General features: G+C 42.9%; 1 protein-coding gene across 1 annotated transcript in view; it reads left to right on the top strand.

The window, feature by feature from the left end:
- The first annotated feature begins 2,316 nt into the window (after positions 1-2,316).
- Positions 2,317-19,968, top strand: part of LOC311232891 (uncharacterized protein) — a 69,222-nt gene continuing 51,570 nt past the window's right edge. The window contains exon 1 of the mRNA XM_084319725.1: positions 2,317-2,435. The gene's annotated coding sequence lies outside the window, so the exon portion shown is untranslated. The remainder of the gene's footprint in view (positions 2,436-19,968) is intronic.

The raw sequence follows: 19,968 nt of genomic DNA on the forward strand, positions 1-19,968 counted from the left end.
CTTACTTACTTACAAGGAAAGATGAAATTACCTACCTGGGTTCCATCCTAGAGGCTAATCTTTCCTGTGATAAAATGGCATCCAATGTAATAAAAAAAGTCAACCAACGAACGCGATTCTTGTACCGGATCTCCTCTCTGGTAAACAAGAATACCCTGAAGACTCTAGCAGGAGCACTCATTCAAGGGTACTACGACTATGCTTGCACCTCATGGTACCAAAGCACCTCAAAGGCACTAAAAAACAAATTACAAACATCTCAAAACAAGCTAGTCAGACTACTACTTGACCTGACTCCTAGAACCCACCTCACCCCTGCCCACTTTGACAACCTAGGATGGCTTAGAGTAGACGACAGAGTACAGCAACTTGCAATGGGCCTGGTCTACAAGATACACTACGCGACCAAGGTACCCATGTACATGTCAAAATACTTCCCAAAGGTCAGTGAATACCACGATCACAACACCAGAGGGAGCTCCACAAATCATGTAAAACCCAGATTCGGCTCAAACAAGGGACTAAACACGTTTCGCAATTATGCCACATCAATGTGGAACGCCCTACCTAAAGCTGTAAAGGAATGTGAATCACTACCCACCTTCAAAAACACTCTCAAAAAACACCTACGTGAGACTGCAATTCGAAACTGGCCCCTACAAATGTCCTAACCTAGTTGTACAGTAAATGACCAAGTAAGGCTTTGTCAATATTCCAATGTACAGTGTAAAATGTGTGTGTGTCCCCTTCCCAACCCCCCCCCCCCCCCCCACCTCCAATGTACAGCCCTCACCCAACCCACCCAACCCCACCCCACCCAACCAACCTCCTCCAATGTACAGTTTCTATGCCAAATGTATATACACTCCTTTTCTGGACACTTTTGTATCACAAACAGTACTGTATTTGCAAATCTGATATGTCATAAATGTATAGATGTAGCAGTACTGTCTATCTGTATGTCATGTATGTCATATGTTATGATGAATTGAAAATGGGGGACCCTGATGTAAACAAGACGAAAGTCTTTCTCTGGTCTGCATCCCCTTAACAATTGTATGTATTGAGCTGTACTGTACTGTACCCATTCTGCAATCTGTTAATAAACTTTTCAATCAATCAATCAAAACAAACGGAGTAGTATAATTGTTCTGATAGTCATAGATACAGTAATATAGGAAGATGGTAATAAGTTAACCATAGATATATCACCGCCGATGAACTACGCGGGAGACTCCGCCTTGAGCCATCTAGTGTTTATATATTATATTTATCTAACAGGAAGAGAGTGTGTTTTCAATTGGTTTGGGGGGTAGGATTTGAATATTATTTAATTTCTTTTGTTTGTATTTAGGTCTTAGTTTAAATTGTATTAGGTTTGTATAGGGTGGTGATGTTAGGGTTGGGTATTTTGTTTTGTTTGTGCTGGGTTTATTGTTTTTTTTCTTTATTGTTATCTTTTCTTTACCTGGTTCTCGCTTTATCTGCTCCAGTTCCAAGAAGAGGGGGAGGAGGAGAATGGATTGTACGGTAGGTGGCGGTATGCGCCTTTTGTGGTCGCGACCCGCCATTAAACCCATTGAAGAAGAAGAAGAAGAAGAACAGGAAGAGAGGCGTTATTTTTTTTCCTAGCCGCATTTCTCGGAGACACTCTCTGATTGGCCGACGCCTGTTTCTACACTGCTTAAGCTTAGGCACTCTTTCGAAGTTGGTTATGGTTAGAGTTTGTCTTAGAGCGTGACGGCAAGTTCTTTCGACGGTTAAGCTTAGGCACTCTTTCGAAGTTGGTTAAGGTTAGAGTTTGTCTTAGAGCGATAGAACGCCAGGTAGTTTGCAGGCTGTTCAACGCGGAAATGGTAGGCTGGTAAAGCCATAGATATATATAGAACACATATCTATGGGTAAAGCTATGCCTCCTAAAATGTGAATCGGAAATACAGAAATACCGGCTACAGGCTTTCCGGTTTCCGGGCACCCCCTGATCTGTTTATAGTCCCCAGCGAAACAAACAACAAGCAGGTCTGTCAGCCTGTCGAGGGAGGCGATAACGAGGTTTCTGGGGGGAATACATTTTCATGAGCACCGTGTCGTGATTTCAGGGGCGGGACTTCCTACCTGATTCCCACTTTCGGCCGTAGCGCTTTACCAGGCTTTCTCTCGAGATAAAGCTGGGAACGAGGTTACGGAAATGGGCAAAGACACAGCTCGTCAGGTCACGCGATTGGGCAAACATGTCAGTGGCCAATCAGAGAGCGTCTCCGAGAAATGCGGCTAGGAAAAAAAATAACGCGGAAGAAGAGAGCACTCTTCTGGTGACGGAAGTAGTTGCTAGCGCCATAGATATCTATATAGTTCTATATATATCTATGGCTAGCGCATCCTCCTCTCTGACACCCCACGTCATTTCTGGAGTCTCGTCGTTCTGGTAAACAAAGGTACATTAGGTTCATCCGTTTTTGTTACAGTAAAATCTGCTTTTATTCATCTACTGACCGCACATCTGATCTGTTGGGCGTTTCTGCCACTTTTCCATACAGACCAGAGGTAGTTGGACCAGCTACCACAGCTAAGTTGCTATGCTAATGCTACACTACGACGTTATGAGATTGGGAGAACATGTGATTGATTGATTGATTGATTGATTGATTGATTGATTGAAAACTTTATTAACAGATTGCAGAATGGGTACAACACAGTACAGCTCAATACACACAATTGTTAAGGGGATGCAGACCAGAGAAAGACTTTCGTCTTGTTTACATCAGGGTCCCCCATTTTCAATTAATCGGGACATATATGACATACATGACATACAGATAGACAGTACTGCTACATCTATACATTTATGACATACCAGATTTGCAAATACAGTACTGTTTGTGATACAAAAAGAGTCCAGAAAAGGGAGTATATACATTTGACAAAAACTGTACATTGGAGGAGGTTGGGTGGGGTTGGGTAGGGAGGGGTTGGGGGGGGAAACACTGTACAACTGTACAAGCAAAACTGTACATTGGGATATTGACAACCATACTAGGTAATTTACATTGGAGGGGGTTGGGGGGGGGGGGGACACTGTACAAACAAGCAAAACTGTACATTGGAATATTGACAACCATACTAGGTAAATTACTGTACATTGGAGGGGGTTGGGTTAGGACATTTACAGGGGCCAGTTTCGAATTGCAGTCTCCCGTAGGTGTTCCTTGAGAGTGGTTTTGAAAGTGGGTAGTGATTCACATTCCTTTACAGCTTTGGGTAGGGCGTTCCACATTGATGTGGCATAATTGGGAAACGTGTTTAGTCCCTTGTTTGAGCCGAATCTGGGTTTAACATGATTTGTGGAGCTACCTCTGGTGTTGTGATCGTGGTATTCACTGACCTTTGGGAAGTATTTTGACATGTACATGGGTACCTTGGTCATGTGACGTTAGGTCAGAAACTGGTGCGACTCTATGTATAGAGAGAGAAATGTGCGTTTATTCAGCTCGTTACTAATACTGACCCAACATCTCAACTGTTGAGCATTTCAGCCACTGTTTCGCTTTACTTGAGAGGCTATGCTATGCGTCTAGGATGAGGTTGGGATGCGTGTAGTACTGTAGTCTTTTACCAACACACTTGCAGTTCCGCGTTCGGGTTCCGCGATCTGATTGGCCAGTGACGTTTCCCTCTGCGCCAATCGCGTAGCTGCCGCCTCGCAGGTTCTCATTCAACTACTGTCCAAGTTGCTGTATAACAGCAGCGTGATTATATGTTAGCGTAGTAATATCTATACTTTTCAAGAAAACAAATGCTGTATGATATCTTGTCGGTGGAGAACACGTAGCCTTTGCTTTAAAATCCTGTCGAAAGTCTGGGAGAAGCTGTTTTCCTTAAAGCAGTGTTTTCTCTCTCTCTTAATGGTGTTGTGTGTAATGCTGTTGCCCGTTTCGAGCTTCCTCGAAGTGTTTCTGGCTTGCGGTGGCTATTCTGAAATTAGGCAATACGATTATGGTTTACTATAAAACTATGCAAATAATGTACAGAGCTAAAGCAAAGTTACTCCCAGATGGGATGCAAGGTTTTTTTCAATACATGAAAGAAAATATGATTTGAGAGATATTTGTAAATTTACTGTTCAAAAAGCTAAGAAAGGGATTAAAAGGAGGTGTATTTCTATTATTGGGGTTAACTTGTGGAACAATGCTGATATACAGTTAAGAATGAGTAATTCGATTTAGGTTTTTAAGAAAAAGGTTTGTAAAGCTATTTTTGAAAACTACAAGGGTGAATAACACTGTTTTGTTTTCTTTTTTTTCTTTTAGAATACTGTTTTGGAATCTACATTTTTGTATTTTTTTGTAAAGCTAATTTTGAAAACTACAAGGGTGAATAATACTGTTTTGCTTGCTTTTTTCTTTCTTTATAATACTGTTTGAGTCTAAATTTTTGAATTTTTTTTGTAAGAATATAGGACAGGCACATATAAGCACTATGCTTCAGTCTGTACCTTTTCAGTCACTGTAAAAAATCAAATATTGATAAATGATGGTGTATATTGTATTGTGTGAGATGATGACTGAAAAAATAAACTACTACTACTACTACTACTACTACTACTACTACTATAGTCAGCTAAATGACTAAATGTAAATGTAAATGTAAATGTACTATTACTACTACTACTACTACTACTACTACTCCTACTACTACTACTACTACTACTACTATTATGTGAGCATGTGCTATCAAGAAAATATATGAAAGTTATTACTTCAACCCTAAATCCGTGGATCTTTAAAAACGAAACACAATGCTCCCAATGTACAAATGGAGACGAAGGGACATTTATGCACATGTATTGGGACTGTCCACCAGTTAAGGCATTCTGGAAAGATGTGACCCATCAATTATCAAAACTCGTATCTTGGAATATACCAGTACACCCCTCTGTATTGCTTTTGAATGATGTTTTTGAGTTTGCAGTAAATCCACAGCTAAATAGATTGGTTTTATCGGGTATCACAGTAGCTAAAAAACTGATCGCATCACGCTGGTTTCAACCGGAAAGAATGTGCCGGAAAGTTTGGTCTCTTACATATCTCGATGTGATTTATCAAGAAATATCTACAGCAAGAATTCTGGGTCTCAACGAATCCAAAATGTCAATGTGGTTAGAAGTGGTGGAGAGAATAAAAGCTAGCTTATAATGGTAGTGTCTGGTTAGGAGTGAGGGATAATGGAGGTACTATCCAACGAGGGGTCCGGGAGGGGGGGGTTCGAGCTGGAGCATATGTGTGTAGGGTTTTAGAAAATAGGTATTAGGGGTATATCCTGTATAAGGCATTTGTATAATTGTTAATTTTGTTGGATATACACTGTATACGGTAAAATATTATTATAGACTTTTTTTTTTGTCTTCTGTTTCTGTACTTGCATGTAATTTTAGCCACCTTGACTGTTAGTTTCATTATGCATTGTGTGTTGAGTACTGACTTTTAATAATTTCTGTTTTGCAATAATAAAAAAAAAAAAAAACGAAACACAAGTCTGTTAACTCCGCTGGCACGATTCATATCCAAAAGATATCCATTATGCACGATAAATTCCGTGATGGTGAAGATGATGACAACATATAGGCCTGTTTTACCCTCTATCTTGCTTTTCTCTCTTGTGAACTTGTCATTTCAATATTTTCTAATAGAACAGCAGCTACAGCGGGATGAGTCGCGTGCCACGGGCAAGTAAAGGAAGCATTAGACTGTATACCTCTCATTGGTAAAATAACAATTCGGTGATGTTGAACAACCAATGAACATAAATCGTGAGCCGTGACGTAAGGGTCCCTGTTGTGTGTAGTCTTTTACCAGCAAGATAGAGGGTAAAACAGGCCTATATGTTGTCATCATCTTCACCATCACGGAATTGATCGTGCATAATGGATATCTTTTGGATATGAATCTTGCAGAGTTAACTGACTGTTTCGTTTTTAAAGATCCACGGATTTAGGGTTGAAGTAATAACTTTCATATATTTTCTTGATAGCACATGCTCACACAGTGGCGTCGCGTGGGTAAAATAACAGAGGATGCCAAAAAAAAATATTATTAAAATAATATTTCTCAGCGTCTTGCAAGATATTGCTGACATGGCAGAACATACATGTATACAGTAGCCTGTGGCTCGGCCCATCAAACACAAGCAGACCAGTACAGTATGACTCGGCGAGTCGGCGCCGCCCCATCAAACACAAGCAGACCAGTACAGTATGACTCGGCGAGTCAGCGCCGCCCCATCAACACAATAACACAGTATGATATGACACGGCAGAATATACAGTATGGCATTAAGACATTTAGACATTAAGACTCACATAACGTTAGCTAGCTATCTCCGGACGTATTGTTGTTTTGATTCGAACATGGCCGCGAGGCGTGGATATTTTCCCCAACGCAGTTTCACGAGGCGATGACGTCGTCACGTTTAGCTTTTAATGTGATTTGATTGGTCAATCGGTGGAAACGTTCTGGACTGGCCCGCCTCCAGAGTGGCAAATTTGAAGACGCTAGAGTCAGGGACCGAAACTAGAGAGCGCCACCCGCCATTTGCGCTCAGTTTTTACGTTTGGCGCCTCCCACTGAGACGTCTGAGCGCCGTGTGACAGGCAATCAAATAGTCATGTGAAAACCGAAAATCATGATCCAATTCTTTAGCGGAGTTCTCACTCGCTGTCTCAGCACAGACATGCAGCGCACCGCGCACTGCTGCTGCTACCCCCTCCCCACCTGTTTCTGTATGCCTGCATGTAAACAGAGGCTATTGCCTCAGAGTCACCGTGACGTTAGTTAGCACTGCTGCTGCTGCTGCTGCCCCTGTATGCCTGCATGTAAACAGAGGCTATTGCCTCACCGTGACGTTAGTCTAGTCAGTGTGGGACCTTCGTGAGATAACGTTAGCTACCGTTACAAAATGACCCAGTCAACTATTCACTTAGTTTAATACACGAGGCATTGTGTAACGTTATCCAGCCGGCTAGCTACGGATAGCTCCCGACATCAACAAATCCTCCAGCAATAGTCCAGTGCATAATACCTCCGTTGGCTAGGTAACTAGTCACTACGAAATGTCGCAGTAAACTAAATAGTTCACTGAGGCGTTGTCCCAACGCCATCCAGCAGTAGCTACAGAAAGCTCCTGACATCAATGTCCTACAACAACAACATGCGTATTCGAGTCCCTGGTTTACATCGCATGAGTGAGGGCTGCTGACTAGGGTCCAGGTGCAGCGCCGGAGAATTATTTTGCATGCTGAATGTAGCGTTTAGGGTCCAGCTGCACCCCCGGAGAATCCTTGCTGGAGCTGGAGGCCACTCGAGTATACACACAGACAGTGGAGCTGTTTGCAGACAGCGAGGTGGCGATGTCTCGCAGATAACACAATCACAAGTATGATTATATAACATATATATTTTATTAAAAAAAAAATCTATATAAAATAATAATAAAAAAAAATTTATCAAAAAAAAGTTGGCGGGTAAGAAATATGCTTGGCGGGTAGATTCTTCCCATCTACCCGCCACTGGCCGGTGAGTCAAAAAGTTAATTTCGCTCCCTGGCTAGAGTGCTTCGCTGTCAAACGGCCCTGTGTTAAGGTGTGGGAACCCCTTTATTAAGCTCAAATCTTATTGGCTAATAATTGGTTGTGGAATCCACAATGCGTGAATACTTTCCCTAAGCCAGTTGTACTTTTGCGCGATCTGATTGGCCACTGACGTTTCTGGTCGCGTGACATGTGCGCCAATCGTGGGACGGCAAGTTCTGCCACTGGTTAAGCTTAGGCACTCTTTCGAAGTTGGTTAAGGTTAGAGTTTGTCTTAGAGCAGGCCGATAGAACACCAGCCCTGATTCCAAACTATAACCTTAACCAACTTCGAAAGAGTCGCCTAAGCTTAACCAGTGATAAACTAGGCGTTAGGTAGTTTGCAGGCTGTTAGACCCGGAAATAGGAGCAGAACTTGCCGTCCCACGATTGGCGCACATGTCACATGACTAGGGATGGGTACCGAATTCGGTACTTTTAAAGGTACCTACCGAAACACGTCGGTACTACCGAGTATCGATTCACGTGAGATCCGCCGGTGCCAACTTTCGGTACAATGCGCAAAAAAAAAAAAAAGTCCGATGACGTCACGTTTTGTTGACTGCAAAAACGAAACCGCACTTTAGGCACAATACATGTTTTCAAACTCTCTTTGGGTGTTTGCAATTCATGGGGACTGGGGAGTATATGTCTCTGATATCTATCTTGGTAGTGGGCAGGTTGTTAGAAAGTGTAGCTCAGTTTCCACATCTGCTCTGTCTGACATGGCTGTTAGCCTAGCCACGGAGCGTCTTTAGAGGAGAGGAGATTGAATCCGGGACACAATGAGACACTGGCTCTGTGCATGGTCACGAATGGATTCCAGCTTCATTTATTTACTACAGATGACAAACGTGTTGTTTCTGTTTTTCTTTTTTACATACTTGCGCCACACGGAACAACTGATCACTACAGCCCAGCATCATATTACTGTAGCCAGTCTCTTGAAACACTACTGTCTAGCTCCAAACTTCCACTCCTCTCGAAACGTTTTTAGCTATGTGCTCGTGCTGCCTCGGTGGGTTTTATTTTTAGCGGTCGGAACTCCTTCGATAGTTTCACATATTTGTAACCCGTTTAACGTTCTTAGACTTAAGCTGACGTTAGCTAACCGTCGGACATAACGTTAGCTCCTAGGGCTACAGTGCAAGCCGGCACAACTCAGGACAGAAGAGTAGAGAGGATGTGACTTCGGTAAACAAGCCACACACACACCGCAGAGCGGGTCTTCTCCAAAGCGGGGGAGAAGCACACAGAGTGTGGAGCGAAAATAACTGCTTGAATACTCAATCAGCAGCAGAGTAGTTCATTGCTGCTAGATTGTTTGTTTGTTTAATCAGTTGTAAAATACTTTACATCAGTAAGATGTAAATAATAATAAAGTAATAATAATACATTATTTATTTATTAAATATTAAGTTTGGATTTTTTTTTTTATAACTGAGGTAGGTAGATACAATTTTTAGAGACTAAAGTACAGAAAAAAGGTACCGTTGGGTACCGGTATCGATTCACAGGTATCGGTTCAAATGTGAAAGGTACCCATACCTACACATGACCAGAAACGTCAGTGGCCAATCAGATTGCGCAAAAGTACAACTGGCTTAGGGAAAGTATTCACGCCTCCACAACCATGAATCACAAGGTGAAAGCTAGAGAAAGACACCTCCCCCCTCCCCTCTGCTCTCTATTCTGGCTGAGCTGCAGTGACTGAGCACAGAGTGACTGCCAGCCTGCCTCAGTGAGTCTGACAGTGTTAGAGAGAGTGAGAAGGAGAAGAGGGAGAAAATTAAAAAAAAAATATTATAACACAGAGATGAAAAATAATGATTTTTTTATTATTATTGTAAACTATATTAACCCATTCTCCGCCAAAATCGATGTTCAGCGTTATTGCCCGCCATGCGCTGTCTGCCAATATCGCTGTACAGCGTATTTCAAGTTCATATTTCATATTTTCGTCATGGAATTCATATTTCACCCACAGAACCTTGTCATATGCTGCGGGAGCCATCACAACTCTGCAACGCTTCAATACCGCCACCTGGTGGCTGATCGGCGAGTTGCAACCGGAAGTGGATCTCTTGTGATACGGGTGCGTCTCCCTATTCCGTCCGGCCACTCGTTTATCGTCCCTGGACTCAAGACACACACCGTGGATATGGATATTTGCCATAACTCAATAATCCACATGATTTGGGCGTATATTAGTATTATACAAACTGGAACTGGATCGCATCGATCCACATCACTGGGATCTGTTTGCTCCACTCTCATCGCCCATCGCTACGAGGAAGCTGCCGTGAGTTTCAGCGTTTCTCTTTATCATTTTCGATACAAACTGCTCTGATCTATATATCACCCATACTACATAAATCATTTAACGTCGGTCACGGAATTATAAACGACCCCCCCCCCCCCCCCCTCCGTTCACCCGCGGATGATCAGTCATAACGCTTAGGACCATGTACAGTTGAACATTTTAATATAACGTTGATCGGTATCAAACGGCATTTGATAATCTAATATATGCATTTATGTCTATCTCACGTTCTAGGAAATACTGCAGAAAACGATAAAAACATATTTATACTCTAGACGGTATTTTCGTATGAATGTGTGAATGAAAAAGTAAAACGTTCCTACATCCTGAACGATAGCTAATCGATGTTGAATGGGCCATAGTAATGTCAATTTAGCAATACAATTTAAAAAGTTATAGCCCTGCAAAGAAGGTGAACATCTCCATAGACTTATAGTACTGGCAGAGAATGGTTTAGGACAGCGGTTCCCAAACTTTTTTGGCCGCGCACCTGCCGACCTAGCTCGCGCACCCCCCAATGCAAACATAAAAAATAATAAATAAATAAGTCCAGAGACTCCGTGCTGCTGCTGACTTTAAATCAAATAGGTGTCTGTGGGCAGTCAGCCGACATTAATAAACAACAGTGTGTTATAATCACATTTTTATGAGCTAACGAATTCCGTTATATTGGACATTTGTATTAATTATATCAAGCGAATAACTGAGAAATTTGGCAACATTATCGTGAAATATAAACGTTGCGTGATGACTATTATATCTCCGCCTCCCAACGAAGCACATACCAATAGTATGCAACTGCAGAGCCGCAGAGCCAGCGGCGCTCTCATCCCGGTCTGGGGAAGCTCAGCAGAATTGCCAATGGCTGAATTGGAGTATTGCACTGTGCGTGCACAACTGTCTGCTCTGCGGCTGGATGCTTCTCGCAAATCTAGCTCTCGCTGCCAAACCAAATGAATCTCGACATCGCTTCACCAATAGTCGTTATCAGAACACTACTAGGGCTGTCTTAAATACTTCGAAGCTTCGAAGCTTCGTTCGATGGCACAAGCTTCGAACATAAAAAAAAATCGAAGTAAAAAAATAAATAAAAATAAAATAAATTAATAATTTTTTTTTCAAAAATTCTTTTTTTCAAATTTTTGTATTTTATTTAAATTTTTACTTCGGTGTGTGTGTGCATGGGGCCATTGGGTGGGGCCGGGGGACAAATACACTGGAGGAAAGTAACCCAGCTCAGCACTGCCCAAATTATATCATCACTATTGCCTGTTTGAAGGATATCATCCTCAAACACATACTGTATACACCACTGTTACGACCCTGGCTCAAAGGCACGCAACCTATGTGCAAACCAACACCAAAAACCGTGCTTAAACTCAAAATGCTACTCTAACAAGGAATTACTGGTATAAACTAAAGTACAAGGATTGGAAGAACGTGACAACTCTCCCTCTAACCACAGACAGACCTGCATGTGTGTCTGAAGGCCTGGTTTTAACCATGCCAGCAGGTAACCAATCAGCAGCAATTAGCTAATTAGTAGCCCTCACCTGCATGCCCAGTGACACAGGAATGATCAGGCTCATGGTACATAACACCTCCCCCACCAAACTGGTTGCCCAAGAGGCAACCACAACACATCAAACCCATAAAAAAAAAAAAAAACTGTGACCCATTAGTCGTCAGGGCCACTACCACAACAGCGATAACGGGCCGGCCCCTGTCGAACATGACCACCAACCGTGTTGTATGCTCCCTTTCAACAGGCCCCTCCACCGATACCGACCTGTCAAAAATAGACTGCAAACCAAAATCAATCTGAGAACTAATCTCACTGCGCTCAACAGAACAGAACACAGAAAAACAAAAACCATAGATCACTGATACCACCACCGCGCCCATATCCATCCCACCTGGCACTGGCAGTTCAGGATACTGCAAACCGTGAACCTCCAGAGTAGGATGTACCGCCTCAGGTACAGCCCCACCGTCCCTGGAACATGGCAGTACGTCAGTCACAAAAACGTCTGGAACACCATCTAAAATGGCGTCACCCAAAATAACATTGTCCTGATCAAAATGGCTGCCACTCAACAGACCAGGTCGCGAAGGCGGCTCCTGCTCCACAGGACACAGGTAACTAGGTTGACCATCACACCTAGTGCATGGCAGAGAATCAGTGTGGACACGTGGATCAATGTCAGAATCATCAACTGACATACTGGGACCATCCCTGCCCACAAGTGAAACATTAGGGACAATAGAGCTACTGTGGGAAGGCTGGCAGCCTAAGTCAGGCCTAGTAGCCTAGCCTCTTCAACTAGAACGGTGTCACATGAATCAACAGCACCTCTCATAGCATCCTTCCCACACTCATCCTCCAATTCGTTCGTGGCCTCAGCCACCGTACAGGCTGGGAAGACCTTGAGACACTGCGCTGCCATATCATCTCCTGCCACATGCCTCTCCGGCACGTATGTCAACTCTGGTTTCACCACCTTGCCTAACACAAAGGCACAATCAAGAGAATCATTATGCAGAGGTACATCCACAGTGTGTTTTCCAAAATTCTCAACAGGTACACTTTTCAATTCAACAAAGAATGTGTCACTAAGTGTAATGTCCCAAGTCGAAGTATCAACAACATCACTTTTGTCCTTTGACATTGCCCGTGTCACAGCACACACAGGGAACACTCCTGGATGTTTCTGTGCCAGCTCATTAGGGACCTCAGAAACCACAGGAATGGGAGCTACAACTGGAGTAGCCAACACTTTGTCACCAGTCAAATCATTCCCTAGAATAAAGGACACCCCCCTTATGGGAATGTGAGAACATACCCCCACAACAACATTGCCTGATACTAAGGGAGAATTGAGCGTGACCTCATGCAAAGGTGCATCCACAAATCCACCCCCAAAGCCCCGAACAACGACACCGGAATACAAAGAAGAGTTTTCTGAAAACGGCAAAATCCCCTCCAGAATGAGGGACTGAAAAGCACCGGTATCTCTCCAAATTGTTATAGCCTGTTTGGACTCTAATGCATTAGTCAGGGAAACAAATCCATCCATCATAAATCTTGAGGAACCCTCGAGCTCTTTGTCCACACGTTTGATACTTTCCCCACCACCGTCTAACGTTGGCATAGGTGTTCTGCATATGGTTTCTACCAGAGCCACCGTTCTGACATTTTTCTGTTCAAGCACCGGGCACCCAGCAACGATATGACCAGGCTCTTTACAGTAGAAACAGATAATCCCTTCTGGGAATGCACCAGCAGAACCACCCCGCCTAGGAGGTGAAGTTAACTGACCAGCAGACACAGGTTTTGGGAAACGGCCCCCCTGAACAGGACGCCTATCCCTGGACTCGACACGGTAGTCCGCCAAAAAAACTGACTTGTGTGTCAACACAAACTCATCAGCGAAGACAGCGGCATCGCCTATCTTCGATACCCTACGCTCGTTTAGATGAGTGGAAACGGTATCAGGAACACATCTTTTAAATTCCTCTAGGAGAATCAACTGTCTAAGCTGCTCTCTTGACTCTGCTCTCTGAGAGGTGCACCACCTGTCAAACAGGTTCTCCTTCTCTCTTCCAAATTCAACATAAGACTGTCCCTCCGACCTGCGATAACCTCTAAAACGCTGACGATAGGCCTCGGGGACCAACTCATAAGCCCTCAATATGGAAGCTTTAACAAGCTCATAGTCAGCACTTTGTTCAAGGGACAGAGCAGTATAGGCTTCTTGCGCCTTACAAACAAGAACACACTGCAGCAGCAGCGTCCAGGCCGTATCAGGCCACTTCAACGTGGTTGCCACCCGTTCAAAAAGGGGAAAATACTTTTCCACATCCCTCTCAACGAAAGGAGGCACCATCCTAATATTTTTGCTGACATCAAAACCGGAACGCGACTCTGAATGCAGAGCACCCGCCTGCAAGGCAGCATGCTTATATTCAAGCTCCTTCTGCGCACGCTCGTGCTCCAGCAACATTTGTTTCTCCTTAAACTCACGCTCCTCTCTCCTCTCTCTCTCCTTAAGCTCACGCTCCTCTCTCCTCTCCTCATGCTCTTGCTGTAGCTGCCTTTCCTTAAACTCCAACTCTCTAATCCTCCACTCACCCTCTGTACCAGATGGTAGCGGAGAAGCGTCAGACAAAGGAGGCTCCTCCACCCTCGCCGCAAGCACCTGCTCCCTAACGAGCAAAGCCCTCAAAGCACCCAAGGCAGTCGGTTTCAAACGCTTCTCATTGGCAGTAAGCTCCACCCTATAGTGCACAGCAAGCGCCAGAAGCTGCTCCTTGGAAAACCTTTCCAACAACTCATCAGAAGGGTGATCAACAAAATCCTTCACGGAAGTCATCCCTACTGCACCAGCGCCACAACCTGTTCACTATAGAGCCACCAAAAAGCTGCCAAAAGCACCCTAGCACACACACAATCTACCTAAAGAACCACCAAAGAGCCACTAAAGAAACACTAAAGAACCACTGAAGAACCATCGAAGAACCACGAAGAACCACTAAAGAGCCACTAAAGAACCACTGAAGAAACACTACAGAACCACTGAAGCACCACTGAAGAACCATAAAGAATGCCAATGCCAATACTAATAACCAGAAGGGGACGCGGTGGAAATGTGTGCTCTACGGAACGCACCTTTCTAGTTTGCAAAAAAATTTAATAAAAAACAACCACCCTGAAATAAATAGACGTGTCATACATGCAGGAGGTCAGGTGCTAACAGGTATGCTAACCAAACACTCAAAACAAACAAAATAAATACAACAAACAAATTCAAACAGGTGCCCCTTCTAACCTGATATGACTACTTACGCTTCTACATCTAACCTGCAGTCCAAACCGGCCCACCACATGTCTACCCTAAGAAACACTAAATCAGGCCCTACCACACTACCTGTGTTTTCTGGCCCCCTATTCTACCTACCCTTAGGCCCCGTAGACCTAACCATCTTCAACCACACCTGCTACCAGCCAAAGATCATATTTGACCATCCACCCGTCAAGTATATGGTATGGTACAAGACAAGTAGATGGTACTAATCATTTCTCTGACTGCCCCAGGAGTATGTGGTGCACAGGAAGCTAACAAACAACCAGAAAACAATGTCCCTACCTACATGTGGTGCCCACTAAACTATATATTTTAACAGCATAAGTAGTCACATCAAATTACAAACAAATAAGGGCATACTCACCTGTTTGATGAAACGGCTCAAGCCCCCACGTTACACAATATGTAACGAACACCACCCACACCATAGCACCATGACACACCATGCAAAACAAAAAAAAACACCAAACAATTTCTAGGGGTATTTGTTTCCAAATTCAATCCCAGACGAGCGCCCAACTGTTACGACCCTGGCTCAAAGGCACGCAACCTATGTGCAAACCAACACCAAAAACGTGCTTAAACTCAAAATGCTACTCTAACAAGGAATTACTGGTATAAACTAAAGTACAAGGATTGGAAGAACGTGACAACTCTCCCTCTAACCACAGACAGACCTGCATGTGTGTCTGAAGGCCTGGTTTTAACCATGCCAGCAGGTAACCAATCAGCAGCAATTAGCTAATTAGTAGCCCTCACCTGCATGCCCAGTGACACAGGAATGATCAGGCTCATGGTACATAACAACCACCTACACGCCTATTCTCAGTCCCTGCCCCACAATGGTGGAATGAACTACCCACCACAGTTAGGACAGCCGAATCCCATCCAATCTTTCGCCGTCGACTAAAGACGCACTTCTTCAACCATTATCTGAAATAAAATTTAAAAAATAAAATAAAGAAAATCTAACCCTAACTAACCTTACTGTCATGCACTTGTCCTAATAAACTAACCTACACTGTAACACGCAACACTTTGATGAATATTGTTACTCAGCTGATAGAGTTGTATCCTTCCTGATGACCTGTCGTACAGAACTTGTAAGTCGCTTTGGATAAAAGCGTCAGCTAAATGACTAAATGTAAATGTGAATGTAAATGCCTTGTAGAATTCCACACATAAGAAAGAAAGATACTGGGATGAATAAACAAAATAGGAAATAAAATGTAGAAATGCATGCAATACATAAATAAATATGAATCTCCATATATGAAATAGAACATTTAGATAAGGTGCTACTGAGATGTTTTGGTGAGTTCTTTGTTTTTTTGTGGAAGTAGCCCTTCTTAAAAATGCATGAACATTCACTGATTGGTCTGTAGTGGAGTCTACAAGGTCTACATTGCCGGACCATGTAGAATCCGGACCTTGTAGACTGACATAATTCTGTGCATAGTTTAGTCTACACAGGCCATATTTCAAATAATCAAAATCTTACTTCATTCATCTTAAACATTCTTGATTTGGGGGATTGGTAGTTCCCATGAAATCTGAAGTTGTTCAAACGACAACAGCGATCCACCTTGAATTAAATCACACTGTGTTGTAGGGCTGGGCGATATGGCCAAAAACGTTATCGCGATAAAATTATAAAATTATTTTCATATAACTCGATATCGATAATTATCGTCGATATAATGTCTGTCAAGTTTAATTAACTTCTTATGCCCGGCGGCGATGGACGGGCTATTAATAGCATAGATATATATATAATAGACTTGTTTTGCTGCTGCGAATGTTGATGTCGTCATCAGTCCGCGCACGTTAGCAGTTAGCCGACAAGCGGAGTATCTCATGACAATATACTAGATATTACCCTAAAATACTCTCTTCCGCCCCAATATATTGAAACGACGTCCACTGTATACCCCACACTACTATAAACGTGGCCTCAGAATTCACGCAACACACATACTCGGCACGTAAATATATAAAATAGTGCCGTGCAAGCTAGTTATCCTAGCCAGCCTGTTGTTTCTAAGCGGAGTATCTCATGACAAATGTACTAGATATGACCCTAAAATACTCTCTTCCGCCCCAATATATTGAAACGACGTCCACTGTATACCCCACACTAGGGGTGGACGGTATAAACGGTATACGGTATAAACGGTATGAATTTGCTCTACGGTATGGATTTTGGCTATACCGTGTAACCGGTAGAGGAGCTCTAAAATAGCAATGACGTCATGTAACCACAGCGCGACTATTTCAATCGCATTTGCCCCTAAAAATAGATCGAATTAGTCATAGATAATAGATATGTGCAAACTGGAAAAAGTTATTTAGGAGGCTTCGCGCAGTGGGCGCACTGGGCGTGTCAACACGCAATTGTCATTTCATAATAAACACATATCACCGCGGCGCACAGCAAGTTTCAATTTCAGTTCCTGGCATTTTTAACCAGTGGAGAAAGGTAAGAGATCTTACCTATCGTTTTTCTTATATGAATTATTCTACGTTAATAAAACATACCTGGTGATCAACTACAGTTTGCTGTGAACATTATGATGTGTGTGTAGTGTTATGATAACGACGGGAGGACGGCTGCAGCAGTGGATTTGCGAAATAGCATGCAGCTGCAGAGCCGCAGAGCCAGTGGCTCTTTCAGGTCTGGTCACAGGCCCGCTCAACAGCGCCCCCCCACCAAACGGCTGAACGACCTGAAAGAGCCACTGGCTCTGCGGCTCTGCAGCTACATATGCTTCTAGAAAAATCCAGCCCCGCTGTTTGCAATGGGAGCAGCACGGAGTCTCGACTCGGGACTTATTTTATTTGGAATATAATGACTTTATACGCAAAAGTAGCCTAGTTTTAAGTTAAAATATTATAAATCTACATGCCTTGATGATGTCATTCTTTATATAGCCTGCCTATCAGGCAAAAAAAATTATTCTAACGGAAACACTGATACCGTGATATATACCGTTACCGTCTATGCTTCAAATTATACCGTGATATACATTTTAGACCATACCGTCCACCCCTACCCCACACTACTATAAACGTGGCCTCAGAATTCACGCAACACACATACTCGGCACGTAAATATATAAAATCGCGCCGTGCAAGCTAGTTATCCTAGTCAGCCTTGTTTACTACTAGAGTCCTACCTCTCTACCCAGAGGTGCACCGCGGGTCTCCTTCACTGTCGGCCATCTCCTTCACTGATTGGTTGTTGGTGCGTGTGCTGATATCCAAGCTTGGAAAATCGATATATCGAAACTTTGCGACCACGTTTCATGTTTATTTCGAGGAAATAATTTATCGCGATAGTTATCGTTATCGTTTTATCGCCCAGCCCTACTGTGTTTGTTGGCTGCGTCACAGTCACGAAAAGGTAATCCAATCCACTTTATTTATAGAGCACATTTAAAAACAACAAAGTTTACCAAAGTGCTGTACAAGTCCCACAACATAAGATTAAAAAAAAAAAATTATATTAAAAAAAGAAAAAAATTATACAAATTTTTTTTATTCAAAGCTTCGAATTAAAATTAGAAGCTTCGATTGCCAAAAAAAATTCGAAGGTCAGCCCTAAACACTACACACATATCATAATTATAGAACACACATCATTGTCATTATTACCCTGTTTTCTTGGTGGAGAGCCACCGGGCTGTTGTGTCTGTGCTCCAGCTGTCATCACCACTCTCTGTCTCCACTCTAAAATGCTGCTCTCCGCTTTTCTCCAATTCCTCCTGTCCTCTTTCATACTTTTATTGACTTTAGATTCACCTGACAGTTTCCCTGTTTTTAGCCAGCTCTGCATGTTGTAAGTGCCACAATCCCGCGCTGGTCCCGCGCTTTTGGCAGGAAGTTATTAATGCACTGGCTCGCGCTCGCTACTGTCATCGGCCCGCTGTTAAGCCCGCATATAGGAGACCTGAGGAGACAGACTCCATGCAGAGCGGAGCGCATCAGCACAGACAAAGCGCACCTCGCCCGAGACATTGTTTATTATTATTATTATTAAAACGTATGTTTTTTATTAAAACGATTCTTGAATTTCATGATTTACACAGTGAAAATCCCCATTTGAAATAATGTATATTAGTTATATATTTATTAGTAAAATAACGCCATTAGCCTTTTCATGTCACGCACCACCTAGAGGTAGCTCGCGCACCACAAGGGGTGCGCGCACCACAGTTTGGGAACCACTGGTTTAGGATGATCAAAGTGGTGGCAGAGAATGGGTTAAAAAAGAAATTATTTAAATTTAAATTTTTTATTTAAATTTATAATTTAAATTTATTTATTTACTGTTCATATTTTAATGGGGAAGCATGGCTTCCAGGAGGATTCGCCACTGTGCTCACATAATCGTATTGCCTAATTTCAGAATAGCCACCGCAAGCCAGAAACACTTCAAGGAAGCTCGAAACGGGCAACAGCATTACACACAACACCATTAACACTTTCTCTGCCACGCTTATATCCATCAATGTTTGATCTCTGCCACCACTTTAAGTCTATGGAGATGTTCACCTTCTTTGCAGGGCTATAACTTTTTTAATTGTATTGCTAAATTGACATTACTATGGCCCATTCAACATCGATTATCTATCGTTCAGGATGTAGGAACGTTTTACTTTTTCATTCACACATTCATACGAAAATACCGTCTAGAGTATAAATATGTTTTTATCGTTTTCTGCAGTATTTCCCAGAACGTGAGATATAGGCACAAATGCATATATTAGATAATCAAATGCAGTTTGTTGCCGATCCACACTATATTAAAAATTTCAACTGTACATGGTCCTAAACGTTATGACTGATCATGCGCGGGTGAACGGAGGGGGGTGGGGGTCGTTTATAATTCCGTGATAGTCGTTAAATGCTTCATGTAGTATGGGTGATATATAGATCAGAGCAGTTTGTATGGTTAATAATAAAGAAAAACGCTGAAACTCACGGCAGCTTCCTCGTAGCGTTGGGCGATGAGAGTGGAGCAAACAGATCCCAGTTATGTGATGTGGATCGAGGCGATCCAGTTCCCGTTTGTATAATACTAATATACGCCCAAATCATGTGGATTATTGAGTTATGGCAACGATCCATATCCACGGTGTGTGTCTTGAGTCCCGCGA

This window comes from Notolepis coatsorum (genome assembly GCF_963971535.1).
Source record: "Notolepis coatsorum genome assembly, chromosome: 8".
Taxonomy (NCBI): Eukaryota; Metazoa; Chordata; class Actinopteri; order Aulopiformes; family Paralepididae; genus Notolepis; species Notolepis coatsorum.